Source organism: Rana temporaria, chromosome 12 (assembly GCF_905171775.1).
Source record: "Rana temporaria chromosome 12, aRanTem1.1, whole genome shotgun sequence".
Classification (NCBI taxonomy): domain Eukaryota; kingdom Metazoa; phylum Chordata; class Amphibia; order Anura; family Ranidae; genus Rana; species Rana temporaria.
The window spans coordinates 117,561,670-117,581,838 of record NC_053500.1 but is presented as its reverse complement, the minus strand read 5'-3'; the positions used below and the strand labels follow the sequence as shown (position 1 = coordinate 117,581,838).

The 20,169-nt window shown below is 45.9% G+C and overlaps 1 protein-coding gene across 5 annotated transcripts in view; it reads right to left on the bottom strand.

Annotated features, from left to right (window-relative positions):
* The window catches only part of CBFA2T2 (CBFA2/RUNX1 partner transcriptional co-repressor 2), a 70,802-nt gene that overhangs the window by 25,139 nt on the left and 25,494 nt on the right, over nt 1-20,169 (bottom strand). The window contains exon 1 of one of the 5 annotated variants that reach the window (XM_040330339.1): nt 7,258-7,438. The exons of 3 other annotated variants lie outside the window; for them this stretch is intronic. The gene's annotated coding sequence lies outside the window, so the exon portion shown is untranslated. Of the gene's footprint in view, nt 1-7,257; nt 7,439-20,169 lie in introns of those variants that run through there. One more of the 5 variants, XM_040330341.1, reaches the window with a different exon arrangement.

Here is a 20,169-nt window from a genome sequence, read left to right as displayed (position 1 = left end):
CTGAGTGTCCCGGGACCCCCAGAACTTGATGTGCTCAACATGGAATGAACACCCTATTAATGTCAAAATATATTCAGGATGACGTAGGGAATGCCAAATTTCATGGAGTCGCTGTTTGTAAGCCCAGGTTTTGCTAAAAAAATAAAAATAAAAAAATTGCAACACTGATCTGGTTTTGCAATCAGAAAATCAAGGACTGAACTGCTACCATTAGTAACTGGAAGTCTTAAAGAGGAAGTAAACCCTGATGGGTTTTACTTCCTCTTTGTTTCCCTGCAAAGGTAAAGCATAATGGGCTACTATGCATCGCATAGTAGCCCATTATGTGTCACTTACCTAAATCCGAAGCCTGCGATGTGCCCGATTTCCTCGCCTCCACGAAGCGTCCATCTTTCACCCTCTTCCTTCCGGGTATCTTGGCTCTGGCACTGTGATTGACCAAAGCCCCGATGACATCACTTGATGACAGATTTGGCTGTACTTCTCCTTCAAGTGTCAGATTAGGGTTAGGGATAGGAAATATACGCAAGAAGGGGCTAAAAGGGACATTTCAATTTGACCAAGCCCTGTGGTTGGCACTAAAACATAATGTACCATATTTTGCATGCAAGAGCCACATTCTCAAGCACTGCCAGATGCATATCCCTTGATAAAAACGAGAGGTTGCAGAAATCATACAATCTTAAAATGTACTATTTTTTTTAATTTGAAACATCTTAAATTGCACACAGTACTTAATCTGTTCAGTAACGGTACCTCTTGCAAATAAAACCCATCTTCGCCCTTCAAAAAATACATAGTTATCTCCACAGTCTCTACGGTGCACATCGTAATTTCACAATTTTCTAGCATAATGCAAAGTTTACAAAGCTGGCACGGACACTTGTTCTTATAAACGCTTGGTAAAGTTACTTCTATAGACATACAATGGAACTTGAAGAGTTTGTGACCCTAAAGAAAATAAGTTTGCAAGGATAAATGACCTCCTCGCAGCCACCTTATGTGTGAAGTGTAATCATGCACGGTTTTGTTGGGTGAAGGACTAATTGAAACACAAAAAATAAAAGTCTTCCCCTCCCTCCTCCTCATATGTCTGTTATACACGGGAGTCAAGGACAACAGCTGATGCTGTGACAGTCACCTGCAACCATAGGGGAGGTCAAAATGCAGTGCTAATTTCCTTAAGAGACAATGGAAACAGATGAGCGTTGGTGACTGGGATTAGGAGTAGCACACACTGCACCTGGTGTCAGTAGCGAGGGGGAGGCACAGCGCACATCTGTTACTAGACAATAGCAAAGTGCTTTTCCACCTCCTCCTCACTCTTTCTGCACATGGGTTTATATTGGGCTCAGCTGATCCAGAGATGCAACAAGTTGGAGTGAATTTTTATTTTTTTTACTGGACACTAGTGGCGTACCAAGCACCCTTTGGGGAAGAAAACATTAATTACACAGAGTGCCAAGTAGTTAACCTTTCACATTTAATCACCAGCTATAAAGTAAAATTCAACAAGAATACCGTATATAACTATATTTTTATATAATATATAATGATCAATCTTCAACAATTCTGTTACCAACATTGTTTTAGGTATTAATAAAAGTAATATATTTAAACAAAAATATATGATACCGATCTCAATCTTTTAAAATCGGAACCTAAAAGATCTATACTCAGACAAAAAAGGTTAGAAAGCAAATATAATAAAAAAAATTGGGCAGACCACTTTGTCTTTTTTCTGCCGTCACGCTTCTATTTTCCTAAATGTATTCCCTCTCGAACCCCCACGGATTTCTTTTCAAAGTGAAAAGGGATTATCATTGACCAAATTGGCCCACACATTCGCCATGTCAAGTTGCAGTGGACTCCGTACATGGGTCGATGGGAAATCTGGGAGTCTGTAACATTGTTTGTAGCACAGTGAATGTTACAACTGCTGTCGCTGGTACATTTTGGACATTCAACTTTTTCAAATGGGAACATAGTTGGTCAATGATTCTCCATTGAGTCCTAAGGAGGACTTGCCATGTTTCTGCTCCCTCTACATCCCCCAGACTCAACCATACAGCCGATGCACTGCACTGCCACCCTGTCATGTCACCCTTCTTGTTTTAAATTGGAGGGCTTTAATGTGGGAGTAAACTCCCATGGGCGATTCTACCCTTGGGAGTTAACTACCGCTTTAAGTGCGTTTTTGATGCTGCTTTTCTCCTGTAAGGTGCGAACCAGGCCTAAGAGCCGGTTCACACAGGGGCGACTCGTCAGGCGACTCTGCCGCCTGACAAGTCGCACTCTGCTCTGTTCAATGGAACTGTTCTAATAGGAGCGGCTCAAGTAGCTCCGACTTAGGCCCCTTTCACACTGAGGTTTTTCAGGGGTTTTAGCGCTAAAAATGGCGCCTAAATACTGCCTGAAAAACTCCTGCCCTGCAGTCTCAATGTGAAAGCCAGAGGGCTTTCACACTAGAGCGGTGCGCTAGCAGGACCGCTCCAAAAGTCCTGCTAGCAGTATCTTTGGAGCGGTGTGTTTACCGCTCCTTCCCATTGAAAGCAATGGGAAACCGCAGCAATACCGCCAGCAATGCGCCTCTGCAGAGGCGCTTTGCCGGCGGTGTTAACCCCTTTTCGTGGGGTTAAAACCGCACCACTAGCGGCCGAATACCTAAAAATAGCGCCGCTATACCGTCAGTGCACCTCCCACCCCAGTGCGAAAGGGGCCTTAGAAAAAGATTCTTGCACGACTTTGGGGGAGACTCGGGGCGACTTGCATTGACTTCAATACAGAAGTCATTTTGCAAGTCGCCTCTGAAGTCATCTTGAGATCGCCTTGCCGAGTCGCCCCCAAAGTCGTACCTCCCCTGTGTGAACCGGGTCTTAATAGTGAGCCCCTTTCCTTACCAATGTAAAAACGCTACAAAAAAAAAAAAAAAACTCCTGGCTTCCAGCCTCTTTGCCTTAGTGCCAGTGAAGTCACTCATTCCAGTGGGATCCTGGGAAAGCTAAAAATCCCAAATCTCATGAGAATGCACCTCTAATGTTTTTTATTTATTTCAAATTAATCATAATATTTGAGTAATGTTTTTAATTGGGGGTGGGGCCTACTAAATAGCGCCAGCTCAATTTTGATGAGAAATCCCACTTAGAACACCTTGATAAATAGGATTTACTGTCCAATGTAAGTTTAGCTCATAGCTTATAATGCATCAGTGTGTTTATTGAAAACCAAACATACATTATACACTATGACAACAACTCTAAAGAATATGAAGATTTAACAGTACCATTTCCCATGACCTGAAAACTTTCAATTTATTATTGACTTCATTATTTACCATACGATGTGGCAGGCCAAGTTTATGTTGGCTTCTAGGTCCTTGCTCTCCCTGGAACTAATGCTAACTGCAAAAGAATGTTTTATGCAATCATAACCGACACCAGTCACAGCCAAGCAAAAATGTAGATATCCCCATTTTCCTTTCCTAGAGTTTTGTTAATGGACAGAAAGGGTGGATCAAAATGTCACTGACAAATTAAATTTATGCTCATTTGTCCATCATTTCAACGAACTCCGCTAAGTTTACATAGTATCACTAGCAAGAGGCTAGAGCAGGGTTTCTCCACCGGGCTTCCTCCAGAGCAGACTTTCTCAACCCTTTCAACACAGAGGAACCCTTAAAGTGGAGGTTCACCCGAAATCTTAATTTTTAACATTAGATTGATGCTCATTTTGTCAAGGGGAATCGGGTATTTTTTTTTTAAAATCGAAGCATTACTTACCGTTTTAGAGAGCGACCTTCTCCGCCGCTTCCGGGTATGGGCTGCGGGACTAGGCTTCCGACGGTCGCATACATCGCGTCACGATTTTCCGAAAGTAGCCGAACGTCGGTGCGCAGGCGCCGTATACAGCCGCACCGACTTTCGGCTACTCGTGACGCGATGTATGCGACCGTCGGAAGCCTGTCAATCAAATAGGAACGCCCAGTCCCGAAGACCATACCGGGAAGCGGCGGAGAAGATCGCTCTCTAAAACGGTAAGTACTGCTTCGATTTTAAAAAAACTACCTGATTCCCCTTGACAAAATGAGCATCAATCTAATGTTAAAACATTTTTTTTTCGGGTGAACTCCCGCTTTAAGAAAACCCTTAAAAATTCCGGTCTCAGGGAACCCCTGCTAAAAATTACTATATCTACAGCTCATGATACATTAGTGTTAGGCCCAACATGATGGTCAGCTCCTTACATTTGTGGTCATTGGGAAGAATTACCCCATTACAGATAGCTAAAAAGATCAATGGTGGGAACTTATATGAGAGGCAGAAATTGCTCATTGCTCAAGGAACCTCTAGCAACCTTTGGAGGAACCCTAGAGTTCCATGGAACCCTGGTTAAGAAACCCTGCTCCAGAGTTTGCTAGAGGTTCCTTGAGCAATGAGCGACTTCTGCTTCTAAGATAAGTTACCACTGACACCATTGATCTTAGCTACCTGTAAGGGGGTAATTCTTCCCAATGACTACAAGTGTAAGGAGCATTCTTGCCACTGACCATCACACTAATGTATCATGACTTGTAGATATAGTCATTTGTAGCAGGGGCTCCCCTAGACTGGAAACGTTTTTTCAAGGGTTCCTCTGTGTTAAAAAAGGTTGAGAAATGTTGAGCTAGAGCAGTGTTCTCCAAACTGCAGCCCAGGGGACGGATGTGGCCCTTTGCTTGCCTTTATTGAACCCTTGAGGCACCATTCCATCTACTGACACCAATGATGGGGCACCATTCCTCCCACAGACACCAATGACAGTGCTCTGTTCCTCCCACGGGTATCCACAATGGGGCACTATTTCTCCTACTACTAAAACCAATGACAGGGCAGTGTTTAATCCCGCAAACATCAAAAAAAAAAATCAAATTCTACTGGCCACAATCTGGCCCCCTTAAAAGCTGAATGACAAATAACTGGCCCTTTGCTTAGAAAGTTTGGAGACCCCTGAGATACAGTATCACTTACGTATTCTTATTGGCAAAAAGCTTGATTGTAATTTAGGTAATATCATTCGCAAGAAGCTTTTTCTTCCTAAATAATAATTTGTGGCTTTGTTTTGTACATATTCTTATTAAGGTGGTCGTAAACCCTTACAGACCACTTAGACCTACGGGTAAGCCTAGATTAAGGCTTACCTGTAGGTGCAACAAATATCTCCTAAACCTACACGGTTTTTAGGAGATATTTCCAAAAGACATGCACCAATGTCTACAGCGCATGCGCACTGAGCGTGTTGTTACTAACGGCAATCATGCCGTTAGTGGCGGCCCCCGCGCATACGCGAGAGTGAAGTCATCACGGCTCCGGCCAGTCACAGCACTGGAGCCGCGATACGAGGAAGACACGCGGTGAAAGATGGCGGCATCGGAGGAGAGGAACGAGCACCGCTGGGGGGGCTTCAATCTCAGGTAAGTAATACATAATGAGCTAGTATGCTATGCATACTAGCTCATTATGCCTTTTTCGTGCAGGTTTTTTTTTCAGATTATTTTTTAAGAGGGTTTACTTCCTCTTTAAAAGATAGTGCCACCCAAGACTCCCTTAATTTGGGCACGGTCCTTGGAAACTACTGCTGGCTGTAATTGACTGTACTGAATTCTACGATAATTTGTCCATACAAAAAAAGACTAGACAGAATGATGATGTCGATGATAGGTGCCCACAGAGTAGTAATTATTATTATTATTATTATAATACAGGATTTATATAGTGCCAACAGTTTGCGCAGCGCTTAGCTACACAAGTATACCAAAAAATACATACCGTATTTATCGGCGTATACCGCACACTTTTTTGCCCTTAAAATCAGGGCAAAATCGTGGGTGCGCGATATACGCCGATACTCGCTTCCCGCGCTGTGTTTGAACCACTCCGCCGACATATACCGAGTGCAGTACACTCCGGTATACTCGGCAGGCTCGGCTCCGCTCGCGGTCACGTCCTGTGCGTCCTGTACGCGAGCGGAGCCGAGCCTGCCCGAGTATACCCGAGTGTACTGCGCTCGGTATATGTCGGTGGAGTGGTTCAAACACACCGCGGGAAGCGAGTATCGGCGTATATCGCGCACCCACGATTTTTCCCTGATTTTAAGGGCAAAAAAGCGGGGATCGGCTGAAAAACACAGCGGGGAGGACACCGCGATGGCCGCAGAAGGACGCCGGACCGGACAAGGCCGCCGGGCAAGACACCAACGAGGGGCATCCAAACGAAGTATTTCTTTTTTTTCCCAGGCATTTTCCTTCCAGGTTGGGGGTGCGCGCTATACGCCGGGGAAGATAAATACGGTACATATGTACGTATATAAATTTTAAGATAGATATTTTAATATATATACACATTTATTATTTTATAGCGTGTTTAGCATATTATATTATAGCATGTGTTTGTCCGAAACTGTGCAGTCCCTTGGCTTGTAAACCTTGTATGCATGAAGATTTAAAGTAATAAAAAATTTAACTGAAATTGAGGTTGCATCTCAAATTTTTTGATAGATTAAATATTATATATTTATATTTATACAGTATATAAACTCATACATACACACACAATTTATTTATTGCTGGTACTTGGATAGCTCCGTCAATTTACGCAATGCTTTACATATATATTATACATTCACCTCATTATACATAGCTACAAACCTACACAGAATTTAATGAATACAATTACAAATTCGTATACAAATCTATGAATAATAAATTGTATATATATATATATATATATATATATATATATATATACATATATACACACACACATATACACACACACACACTTTAAAATACACATGTATTAAGCATGCAAGGGTTCATACATCTCATTCTAGTATAGCATTGCATATGTAATAACCATTATACACGTTGAGGTTTGGAAGTTAAAGGGGTCACGTATAAAAAAATAAAAAATAGAGCCTCCAGTTTCTCCATGGCCAAGCACTAGCCCATTTTACTCCCCTGTACCATCCTCCCAACATTCCTGACAGTTATTTTCAATAGCAGGCAAAGCGGGTGACAAGGCATGCAATAACAAAGTATATGTATATAGTTTTTTTTAAATATATATATATATATATATATATATATATATATATATATATATATATATATAAATTAAGGTTATCCTAATAACCCATTTTAAGAAGTCTGCAGTGGGGGACAGGGGTGTTGATCCAGTCAAGGACACAAGAGGGGAGTGCGCTGAAATGCAAGACACTTACCGTCTGGGATCTGCCAGCTTGGAATTTTAAATAGGATTTTTTTTTGCTTGGGCTGAATGGAGTGGGATAGCCCTCCGCCCCTGCGTGTGTTTAACACATCTGTGATGCCTCAGTGTGTTGGAAGAAGCAGGACTGTGCTGGCGCAGATGGACTGCAGATGTGTTGTCAAACTGAATTATCCCCCCCCCTCCTCTCCTCCTGGAGGAGAGACACCCCCTCCTCCTGACTATAGCTGCCTGGCGCTCTCCTTCTCTCCAGCTCTGTTACTAGGGCTTCCTGCATGTCTATGTCACTAGATATACACCTACTGCTGGCTCAGAGCCAATAGAACTGGAAGTCTTTTAATGTACCATGGGCTTGTGCATGGCTGGGTGCACCAGCGGGGACATCGCCGAGCCAAGGGGGATGCACAGAGGGGTGGGAGAGAGAAGGCCGCATGACTGCCATTCCTTGTACAGCTTGGAAAATATTGATTTGTCTGGAGCGTGAAAGATAACCATACACGGGGAGAAATCTTAGACCTTACGTGACAATAAGGCGGACGCGTGACTGTTCTTTTAAAGGGACTTTGTCATAAAGCAATAAACCTATGTGAGAACGGGCCCTAAATGTTGGGGTCGATTTACTAAACTGGAGAGTGCAAAATCTGGTGCAGCTCTTTATAGAAACCAATCAGCTTCCATTTTGTTTTTGGTCAAAGCCAAAAGTGTTAATAAACCCAGGACAGTAAAAATCAGTCCGTATATGCAGAAAAGCATGCTTGTTATTACTGTGGAACCTAAGGGGTTAGAACCTCTGGGGGGAATCTAGGATGGAAAAGGACCTGGGGGTCCTAGTAGATGATGGGCTCGTCAATGGCATACAATGCCAAGCTGCTGCTAAGCAAACAGAATATTGACATGCATTAAAAAGGGGATTAACTCCAGACATAAAGTGATAATTCTCCCACTTTACAAGACTCTGGTCCAGCCGCACCTGTAGTATGCTGTCCAGTTCTGGGCACCAGTCCTCAGGAAGGATGTACTGGAAATTGAGCGAGTACAAAGAAGGGCAACAAAGCTAATAAAGGTCTGGTGGATATTAGTTATGAGGAAAGGTTGCGAGCACTGAACTTATTCTCTCTGGAGAAGAGACGCTTGAGAGGGGATAAGATTTCAATTTACAAATACCATACTGGTGACCCCCCAATTGGGATAAAACATTTTTGTGGAAGGGAGTTTAACAAGACACGTGACCACTCATTAAAAGAGGTTTCAATTTAAACTATGTAGAGGGTTCTTTACTGTAAGAGTGTCAAGGATGTGGAATTCCCTTCCACAGGAGGTGGTCTCAGCGGGGAGCATCAATAGTTTAAAAAACTATTAGATAAGCACCTGAACGACCACAACATACAGGGATATACAAGGTAATACTGACATATAATCACACACATAGGTTGGACTTGATGGACTTGTGTCTTGTTTCAACCTCACCTACTATGTAACTATGTAATTCTCTGTATTGTGTAAAAAGGCTGTTTGATCCTGCCTACTCTGATCCTCTGCTTCTTCAACTGTCCCCAACCCATCTCCTGATAGAACAGAGCCTTTGGGGCAAGCTGCTTATGCTCAGTTTGGTGTGTATTGCAAGAGTGTTTTTTTTCTTTTCTAGGGAGGGTGCATGTTATCAGTACAGGGCCAATCAGCACTGTCCAGACAGAGGGTGGGGGGGCCTGCAGCCTCATAGAACAATCAGGGGGAAATAAAAACCCGTCCTTCAAGCTTTAACCAGACACTGATATAAAAGACATAAGACTGCTATATACCGCTGATGAGAAAAGGTATCCAGCAGTTTATATTTACTAAAACATTTGCATTTCCATGTCCTGTGTACTGTGAGAGACCAGATATAGTGAATGCAAGCTCCTGGGTTTAGTAACACTTTAATTGAGCATGCTGAAGTTAGAAACCGATTGGCTACCATGGATAGCTAAAGGACTCTAGTTCACGTAAATCAACCCTGTTGTCAGATTCACAAAACACATGCTAGTTCTAGGATAGTGGATAGGGTCAGCTCCATTATCTTGGATTAGTAGTTGACAGTAGCATAGTGTTGCACCATGTTAGCCATCGATATTGGCCAATAAATGGCATCGCCGTAAAGCGGTATTATTTAATGTAAAATAATGCCCCCCCTTCAGGTCTGAGTCATAATGACCTAGCATCTACTGCATATTAGTAGATTATGACAGACTTGCCTATAAATGGAGCCCTTCAGCACTGTACTGTCATGGCTACCCGGTGATCTGACGTGCTGGTTCCATGTATCATGGAAGTTCCAGCGCATGCGCGAACTGATGCGCTGAGCTGGTTCCAGCCATCGGGAAAGTTCCGTCAAGCACTGCGCAGGTGCAAACTTGCTGACGGAAATCCCCGAACGGCGGCCGGCATCCAGGGCGACGTGGACTTAGAGGAAAGTGGCCAGTCGGCCTCACGTCCTCGCTTCGCTCGGACGGCTCGCTTCGCTCGCTCGGCCTCCTGGCTCTTTTTTTAACATCCTCCAATCCACGGGGATGTTAAGGAAAGAGCCTGGCTGCCGGGCGAGGTTCGGGGATTTCCGTCAGAAAGTTTGCGCCTGCGCAGTGAGTGGAGGAACTTCCCCCATAGGGGAACATTCAGGACAAGTCACCGGCACTTTTACTTCACCTGGTCTTCCTTCTTCTGAATCTTTTGCCACTTGAATGGCCGGGCAGCGGTAACACACGGGAGTCACATCGCCGCGGCACGCAGAGTAGGCCGTAAATGTGATCTGAGCCCTACCTGCTCATACCACATTACCCGCTGACAGGCAGGGGGGAGATTTATGACAGAAGAGACCTCTAGGGTCTCTCTCCTGTTATAAAAGCCCTGCCTGTCAGCAGATTTTGCATCTCCCAAGTTTACTATTACTTTAATTGTCTATATTGGATCTGCTGGTCATAATTGTTATTTTTCTCTGAAGGCAACTTGTGCTTGAGCACTTTTTAGTCACATGCTTAGCTTGAATTGCCTAGGTATACATCAGGTTTACATCGTTGTGGGTTTGCAGTCTGACTTCGGAGGCGATTTAACAGACAAACATCAGTGAGGGTTCCTGCACAGATTTCTATACAAAACGCCTCCCGAAGTTGCCAAAAGTAGTACAGGAACTAATTTTGGGAATCAGTGCGGCGGCGCAAAGTCGGCGCCACACCGATTCGGACCGTGCCATTGCCGTTAATAGCCGCCGATGTAGCATGCGATTTGTCACATGTCAAATCACATTCCAAATTGTACCAATGTGAACCTAGGCTCACTCTACTGGGAGAATGTTGGCCAACTACCTACACACATCAAGGTTCTTCACTGTTCTAGACATGCAAGTTAATTATTTTTATAACATTTATAGTAAAATGACCATACTGACAAGAACAAACAATTACTATCTTGTCTGAACTGTTTAATTACCATTCTTCGATCGCATTTTTGAACACATACAAGTTCAATCAGCATCTAAAACAATTGAAATTACCTGAATCATATAACAATTTGCCCACTAAGAACAGTGAACGTTGAAATATCCTCAGACAAGATAAACAGTTGACGCAGCATCACAGTCAACAAACTACACTATACGGTCAAAAGTATTAGGAAACATGAACTTTATTAGCATTCCAATCTTAGGCCCGGATTCACGTAGGGCGGCTTTCCGTTGTGCGGGCGTAGCGTATCGTATTTACGCTACGCCGCCGCAAGTTAGAGAGGCAAGTGCTGTATTCACAAAGCACTTGCCTCCTAAGTTACGACGGCGTAGTGTAAATGTGCCGGCGTAAGCGCGCGTAATTCAAATTGTGAAGAGGTGGGCGTGTTTTATGCTAATGAATCATGACCCGACGTGATTGACGTTTTGAACGAATGGCGCATGCGCCGTCCGTGGACGTATCCCAGTGTGCATGCGTCGGATAGAATGCCTAAGATACGTCGAACACTGCCTACGACGTGAACATAACTTACGCACAGCCCTATTCGCGTACGACTTACGTAAACGACGTAAAAAGATACGCCTGTTCCGACGTCCATACCTTGCATGGGCTGCGCCACCTAGAGACCAGCTTTATCTTTACGCCGGCGTATGTCTTACGTAAACGGTGTAACTAATTGCGATGGGCATACGTACGTTCGTGAATCGGCATATCTTGCTCATTTACATATTCAACGCGGAAAACAACGGAGCGTTGGCCCACCCTTTGCAGCTTCAACTCCTCTGGGAAGGCTGTCGACAAAGTTTGGAGTGTGTCTAGGGATTGTTTGACCATTCTTTCAGAAGCACATTTGTGATGTCAGGCACGGATTTTGGACAAGGAGGCCTGGCTCGCAGACTCTGTTTTAATTTATGCCAAAAGTGTTCAGGTTGAGGTCAAGACTCTGTGCAGACCAGTCAAGTTCCTCTACCCGAGACTCGCTCATCCATGTCTTTATGGACCTTGCTTTGTGCACTGGTTCGCAGTCGTGTTGGAACAGGAAGCGGCCATCCCCAAACTGTTCCCACAAAGTTGGGAGCATGAAATTGTCCAAAATGTCTTGGTATGCGGACACCTTAAGGGTTCCCTTCACTGAAAAGAAGGGGCCAAGCCCAACACTTGAGAAACAACCCCAAGCCATAATCCTCCCTCCACCAAAATTATTTGGACCAGTGCACAAAGCAAGGAAACGTGGCCTGGTTTGAGTCAGGGTTGCCACTTTCATACCAATCCCAGGGACCACATGGATGTGCGGTTACAGGGACCCTCCCTTTTGTCTTGAGGTGCAGCAGGAACTAGGACGAGCTCCATCCTGCGCCATTACTCCCAGTGGCGGATTCTTGAGGATTTGAAAACACGCCGTTTAGAGAGCCTGAGCTGCACACAAAGTTGTAACAGGTCGATCGAGATCTGGAAGCCTGTTGTCCGAAGATGTCAGCAGCTGGGCGGGGAGATCCAGGATGACGCATCGCTGGATCCAAGGTGAGTATAGCTCTGCTTTAAGCTGACTTTACACCAGTAGAATTTTGCTCAAAATGTTTTTTCAGTAGATTTGTTAAATTACTTAATAGTTATTGGGGTCAAATCGGCGATCAATGTATAAGGATATAAAATGTTTCTGGAACTAACAAAATTCTAACTGTAAATATGGTTTACGTTCAATAACTTTTTGTAATGTGCATCACATGGGTTTTCATTTGGAATTTTTTAAGTCCAAAATGGTTCTATTGAATGCTCTAGCAAATGAGCTTTCAGGCTGCTCTCATTAAACAACACACCCTGGAAAGGAAAACCCTGGGTAGAAACCAAACTTTAAAAAAGGAATAGGAGCGCCACACCAATGAATCCAAGCTGTTTTTAAGTATTTCATATTAAATTTGTTTTGGATATTCAGGCACTCCCTCTTCATCAGGGCTTGAGAGCTGTGCAGGCTTGAAATGATAGGACTCAGTGGAAAATGATAGGAGTTATGGTATTTATTGCATTCAATCACAACGGTAAGTCAATTGCTAGTGGCATAGCTATATTGGTGTGGCGATCCTATAGCTCAGGGGTCTCCAAACTACGGCCCGCGGGCCACATCCGGCCCGCCAGGCCATTTCTTCCGGCCCGCAGCGTGAATCCTTAGTTCCCCTGTTAGTTGTGGAACCTGCGCTGCATATTCGCCCCAGGCAATATGCAGCGCAGGTCCCGCAATCCCTCCCGGCGTCTCACTGTGTGTGTTGGCTGCTGGCTGGGACCACGGCATCCCAGCAGCCAATGAGGTGTTTAGGGAAGACCTGTTGCCGCCTCCCTGCTCCCGCCTCCCGCCTCGCTGTTAACCAGTAACGAGTGTGTAATACCAGCGGGGCGGGAGTCGGGAGATGCAGCAGGTCTGCACAGCCAGTGATGGAGAGTGGAGACGCGCTGGACACATGCAAGGAGGGGGGCTGATACACTTGTGTGGGGGTGGGTTGAATGGCGCTGATGGGGCACAAACATCTGGGGGCTGATGACTGACACGTGGAGGGGGTTTTTCAGACTGATTGGGGACACAAATTTTGGGGGACTGATGACTCTGCTGGGGACACACGTGGAGGGGGGGTTGTAGACTGATGGGGACACAAATTTTGGGGGGCTGATGACTCTGATGGGGACACAAATGTGGGGAGGGGGGGGCTGATGACTGATGGGGACATAAATGTGGGGGGGGGGGATGACTCTGATGGGGACATAAATGTGGGGGGGGGGTGATGACTCTGATGGGGACACAAATATCTGTGGGGTCTGATGGGGACACAAATGTGGGGGGCTGATGATTCTGATGGGGACATAAATGTGGGGGGGGGGGGGGGTAATGACTCTGATGGGGACACAAATATCTGTGGGGTTTGATGGGGACACAAATGTGGGGGTGCTGGTGGCTCTTATGGGGACACAAACATGTGAGGAGGGGGGCTGATGGCTCTAATGGTGACACAAATATGCAGGCGGGGGTGGGCTGTGATGGGGACACAAATGTGCAGGGAGACTCGGATAAATTATGGGGGGGCTCTAATGGGGACACCAATTTGTGGGGATAGCCTGATGAGTGATGGGGACACAGATGAATGGGGAGACTGATGGGGACACAGATGAATGCGGAGACTGATGGGGACACAGATGATGGGGACACAGATGAATGGGAAGACTGATGGGGACACAGATGAATGGGAAGACTGATGGGGACACAGATGAATGGGAAGACTGATGGGGACACAGATGAATGGGGAGACTGATGGGGACACAGATGAATGGGAAGACTGATGGGGACACAGATGAATGGGAAGACTGATGGGGACACAGATGAATGGGGACACAGATGAATGGAAAGACTGATGGGGACACAGATGAATGGGGACACAGATGAATGGGGAGACTGATGGGGACACAGATGAATGGGGAGACTGATGGGGACACAGATGAATGGGAAGACTGATGGGGACACAGATGAATGGGAAGACTGATGGGGACACAGATGAATGGGGAGACTGATGGGGACACAGATGAATGGGGAGACTGATGGGGACACAGATGAATGGGGAGACTGATGGGGACACAGATGAATGGGAAGACTGATGGGGACACAGATGAATGGGAAGACTGATGGGGACACAGATGAATGGGGGACACAGGTGGATGGGGACACAGGTGGATGGGGACACAGATGAATGGGGAGACTGATGGGGACACAGATGAATGGGAAGACTGATGGGGACACAGATGAATGGGGGACACAGGTGGATGGGGACACAGGTGGATGGGGACACAGGTGGATGGGGACACAGGTGGATGGGGACACAGGTGGATGGGGACACAGATGAATGGGGAGACTGATGGGGACACAGATGGATGGGGACACAGATGGATGGGGACACAGATGGATGGGGACACAGGTGGATGGGGACACAGGTGGATGGGGACACAGATGAATGGGGAAACTGATGGGGACACAGATGAATTGGGACACAGATGAATGGTAAGACTGATGGGGACACAGATGAATGGGAAGACTGATGGGGACACAGATGAATGGGAAGACTGATGGGGACACAGATGAATGGGAAGACTGATGGGGACACAGATGAATGGGAACACAGATGAATGGGGGACACAGATGAATGGGGGACACAGGTGGATGGGGACACAGGTGGATGGGGAGACTGATGGGGACACAGATGAATGGGGACACAGATGGATGGGGACACAGATGGATGGGGACACAGATGGATGGGGACACAGATGAATGGGGAGACTGATGGGGACACAGATGATGGTGACACAGTTGGATGGGGAGACTGATGGGGACACAGATGAATGGGAAGACTGATGGGGACACAGATGATGGTGACACAGATGGATGGGGAGACTGATGGGGACACAGATGAATGGGAAGACTGATGGGGACACAGATGATAATGACATAGTTGGATGGGGAGACTGATGGGGACACAGATGATGGTGAGACTGATGGGGACACAGATGGACGGGGAGACTGATGGGGACACAGATGATGGTGACACAGATGGACGGGGAGACTGATGGGGACGGGGAGACTGATGGGGACACGGATGGACGGGGAGACTGATGGGGACACGGATGGACGGGGAGACTGATGGGGACACAGATGAATGGGAAGACTGATGGGGACACAGATGAATGGTGACACGGATGAATGGGAAGACTGATGGGGACACAGATGATGGTGACACGGATGGATGGGGAGACTGATGGGGACACAGATGATGGTGACACAGATGATGGGGACACAGGTGGATGGGGACACAGATGGATGGGGACACAGATGGGGACACAGATGATGGTGACACAGATGGATGGGGAGACTGATGGGGACACAGATGATGGGGACACAGGTGGATGAGGACACAGGTGGATGGGGACACAGATGGATGGGGACACTGATGGGGACACAGATGAATGGGGACACAGATGGATGGGGACACAGATGGGGACACAGATGAATGGGGAGACTGATGGGGACACAGGTGGATGGGGACACAGATGGATGGGGAGACTGATGGATAGGGAGACTGGTGGATGGGGAGACTGATGGGGACACAGATGATGGGGACACAGATAAATGGGGACACAGATGAATGGGAAGACTGATGGGGACACAGATGATGGTGACACGGATGTAAAGCCTCATGCACGCTGGAAGTTTAGCCCCGCTGCATGATGCTCCAGCGTTTAGGTGCCAGCAAAGAATATAGGAGCACCATCCAATCCTGCTGTCAGCAGTAAGTCAAATTCTATTCTATTCTTCTTCTACTGTGGATTTATTTATAAATTATGTTTCCGGCCCGCGAATATGTGTAAAATATAGAATGTGGCCCTCGAAGTAAAAAGTTTGGAGACCCCTGCTATAGCTTATCACCTTCAAAGAAAGTCTCATGGAAATAAAAACAACTTCTGCAGGAACCTAGGAGGTAGCTACACATAACTGCATTCTCATCCAGGACCCTGCTTGTACCTGTTACTGACAAATGCCAGGCCGATCTGACAGGCATCAGTAGGAGGGGCAGGCATAGGCATAGCTCCAACTCCCTAGATCAGCCTTTCTCAACCAGAGATCCATTGAACCCTAGGGTACCTCTACAGCAGTGGTTGTCAACTTCTGAGACTCAAATACAGCTCCTCACATCACCAAAAGGCTCCACATAATGTTAAATATATGTAATGCTTGAGAGGACAGTCAGAAACTGTAGACCTAATAGAGTAAATGAGGGTCAGAGAGTGTGGACATGCTACATATTTGATGGGGAATATGCTGCAGAAGACGATATGAAACTGGGAACATGTTACATGATTTTAGTAGATATCAATGTTCCCACTACAAACTTCTGAGGTCTGAGGGCCACACATTATATACCAAAAGGCCACAAGTAGCACCTGGGGGCCGCAGGTTGGACATCGGGCCCCTTCACGCAATTACTTTAGCAATTAGCAATTTCTGCGCTCAGATAAGTAACCACTGACACAATAATCTTTTTAGCTGTAAGTGTGGAATTCTTTCAACTAAAACACCAATGTACTGTAAATTATTCCCACTGACCACCAATGTAAGGCAGTCCTTCTCTAGTCATCACCAACGTAGGAGGCACTTCTCCGCTTGCCACCAGTAGAAGAGGACACTTAATCGCATCGTACGGGCAAAGAGTGTCTTCTCTACTGACCACCAGTGTCAGATGCATCCTCTCCAGTCATCACCAACGTGGGGGGGGGGCACTTTTTCACTTGCCACAACTATAAAAGAGGATACTTCATCTCATTGTAAGGGCAAATACTGTCTTCTCCAATGAACACCAATGTGAGGGGGGCCCTTCTCCAGTCATCAACAATGTAGGGGGCACTTCTCCGCTTGTTACCAGCATAAGAGGACACTTTATCTCATTGTAAGGGTAAAGACTGTCTTCTCCACTGACCACCAGTGTAAGATGTTTTCTTCACGGACCACCAAAATTAGGGCATGCTACAAATGTTACTGTCTACTTTCCTTTTGTAAGCATGACTGCTGAGAAGCTTGGGCTTAACTTAACTTCCACTTAAAAATAGTTTTTCGGGTGAACTCCCGCTTTAACATTAGATGAGGCTCATTTTGTGAAGGGGAATCGGGTGTTTTTTTTTAAATCGAAGCAGTACTTACCGTTTTAGAGATAGATCTTCTCCGCCGCTTCCGGGTATGGTCTTCGGGACTGGGCGTTCCTATTTGATTGACAGGCTTCCGACGGTTGTATACATCGCGTCACGAGTAGCCGAAAGAAGCCGAACGTCGGTGCGGCTCTATACAGCGCCTGCGCACCAACGTTCAGCTACTTTCGGAAAATCGTGACGCGATGTATGCGACCGTCGGAAGCCTGTCAATCAAATAGGAACACCCAGTCCCGCAGCCCATACCCGGAAGCGGAGGAGAAGATCTCTCTCTAAAACGGTAAGTACTGCTTCGATTTTTAAAAAAACACCCGATTCCCCTTCACAAAATGAGCCTCAATCTAATGTTAAAAATTGAGTTTTTGGGTGAACCTCCACTTTAATTAAACCATAACAAACCTCGCCCCCAATAATTACACATAGAACATTTAAAGTTGGAAGTGGGCAAGGCCACAACTTTATTGAAACATATCGGTATAGCAAACTTCAAATCCAAAAACCCATGCAAGTCATGGTTACACCGTGAGCATCTCTAAACAAACTGTCTGGTTTAAGAGGCCTGTCTCCACCATCAGTGTGAGGCATTAAACTGACCCTGTAATTCAACGTGAGGGCTTAGCTCATAAAGTAATGCCAATTGCTGGCCAGGTAAAACCTCCAAAGAAGCTGTGACGAAAAAAATCACAATTGACGGTGGGTGGTCAACTCTTGTGACGTCAAATTCTTCGGAAGTAGTGGGACGTGCCCCTTCATAGCTTTTTCTAGAGTTCTGGCTCCACCACCTCACCTGCTATTGTAGCCAATCCCAGCGGAGCCACTCCCTGCTTATGTTGACGCCCTGCTTGGTTGCCAAGCATCCAGCAGTGAAGGATCCCTTTCCTTAGTGCAGGGCAGGTCAAGGGGCCTTCATTATTATTATCACTTAAAATAATTTTGTTGTGTAGAGCACCCAAGGGTATCAAGTACTGTAAGCATTCCACATTCCTTATACTATTTATTCTTATATATCAACCTACTGTTCTTGCTAATGCACCATGGGTGGCAGGAGTTGCCTGAAACCTGTAGCTTGTTTCAAGGGCTCTTCCAGGTTAAAAAAGGATGAGAAAGGCTGTCCTAGGTGAAATTTGTATTTACATGAAAGAGCAGCCCAGGTCTCAAAATCCTGTCATGATATGGAATACATCTGCAGGTATTGGCAGAAGTATCCAGCGGTCAAAAGTACGATTTGGAAGGTATAACATTATCTGTGTATTTAGCGGTTTGCCTGAAGTTTAGCTTTAAATATTGCACCACAAAGGTGTACTTTACTTGAAATACAGGTATGTCTGAAACGTAAAGTAATGAAGGCTTTCACCCAACAAGCTAGCAGGCCCCAGTGGTGAACATGTAGGCAGATCCGTCACCTACTGTATTTATCGGCGTATACCGCACACTTTTTTGCCCTGAAAATCAGGGCAAAATCGTGGGTGCGCGATATACGCCGATACCCGCTTTCCCGCGTCCAATTTTGAATACTGCGCCGGCATATACCGAGCGCAGTACACTCGTGTATAGTCGGGCAGTCTCGGCTCCTCTCGCGCTCACGTCCTGGACGTACAGGACGTGAGCGCGAGAGTAGCCGAGCCTGCCCGACTATACACGAGTGTACTGCGCTCGGTATATGCCGGCGCAGTATTCAAACTCGGCGCGGGAAAGCGGGAAACGAGCGGGAAGGTCGTCACAGAAGCACGCCGGACCCGACGAAGAGGACACCCGAAGCCGCAGACGGACCCGACGAGGCCGCCGGTGGACGCCACGCAAGAAACCAAAACTGTAAGTACAAAAAAATATTTTTCTACAGGAATGCGGGTCCACATTAGGGGTGCGCGCTATACGACGGAGTGCGCAATACCCCGAAAAAATCGGTATTTCTAGTAACCTTCTAGCGTTCTGTAGACCATGGTACAGGAGGCAATGTGGTCTGCACCAGTATTAAGCTCACAAGGAAATTATGATGTCACCGAGCCACGAGCAACAAAGTGATCCCATATGACTTCCTCCTACTTACCATCTCCATCTGGATTCTGATGCTTAACCCTCTCTAATCCCTCTCCCATGCTGGGCTGGACTTGTCCCAAGAAATACATTCTGGCAAGGTAATTTGACCGAGAATTATTCTCCTGTGACCAGCGATACAATTCTTACAGTCTGCAGAAAGCTTTCAATTGTACTGAATGCACAGCTGCAGGCATGTCACCTCTATGTATGTTGGACCCGAGTAGAACGAAGCAGTCTGCAGTTATGTCACTAGCATAACAAACCTAGAAAAGTTATGTAATGAAACTAAGAAGTTTGGTATGACAGGTGCTGTCCTGTGTTATGTTTTCGGTGTTTAAAATGTATTCAAATCCAAAATAAAAAAAATCGTATATTGTACTTACCAGTGCTTAGATGTGATTAGCTGCCTTCGTTTTTTTAGGCTTCTTTTCACCTAGTGATCCTGCCAGTAACACACTCCCTGTCTTAGGGTGGCTACAATCATTCCTTTACTGCGTCTATGGAGTAGCAGCACAATCACCCTTCTGTGGAGAAGATTATGGACTAGTACAGGCTCCAAACTTTTCAGTATAAGAGCCACATTGTACAGTGGAACCTCGGAAAGCGAGTAACGCGGTTAACGAGCGTTTCACAATACGAGTAATGTATTTAAAAAAATTAAAAAAAAG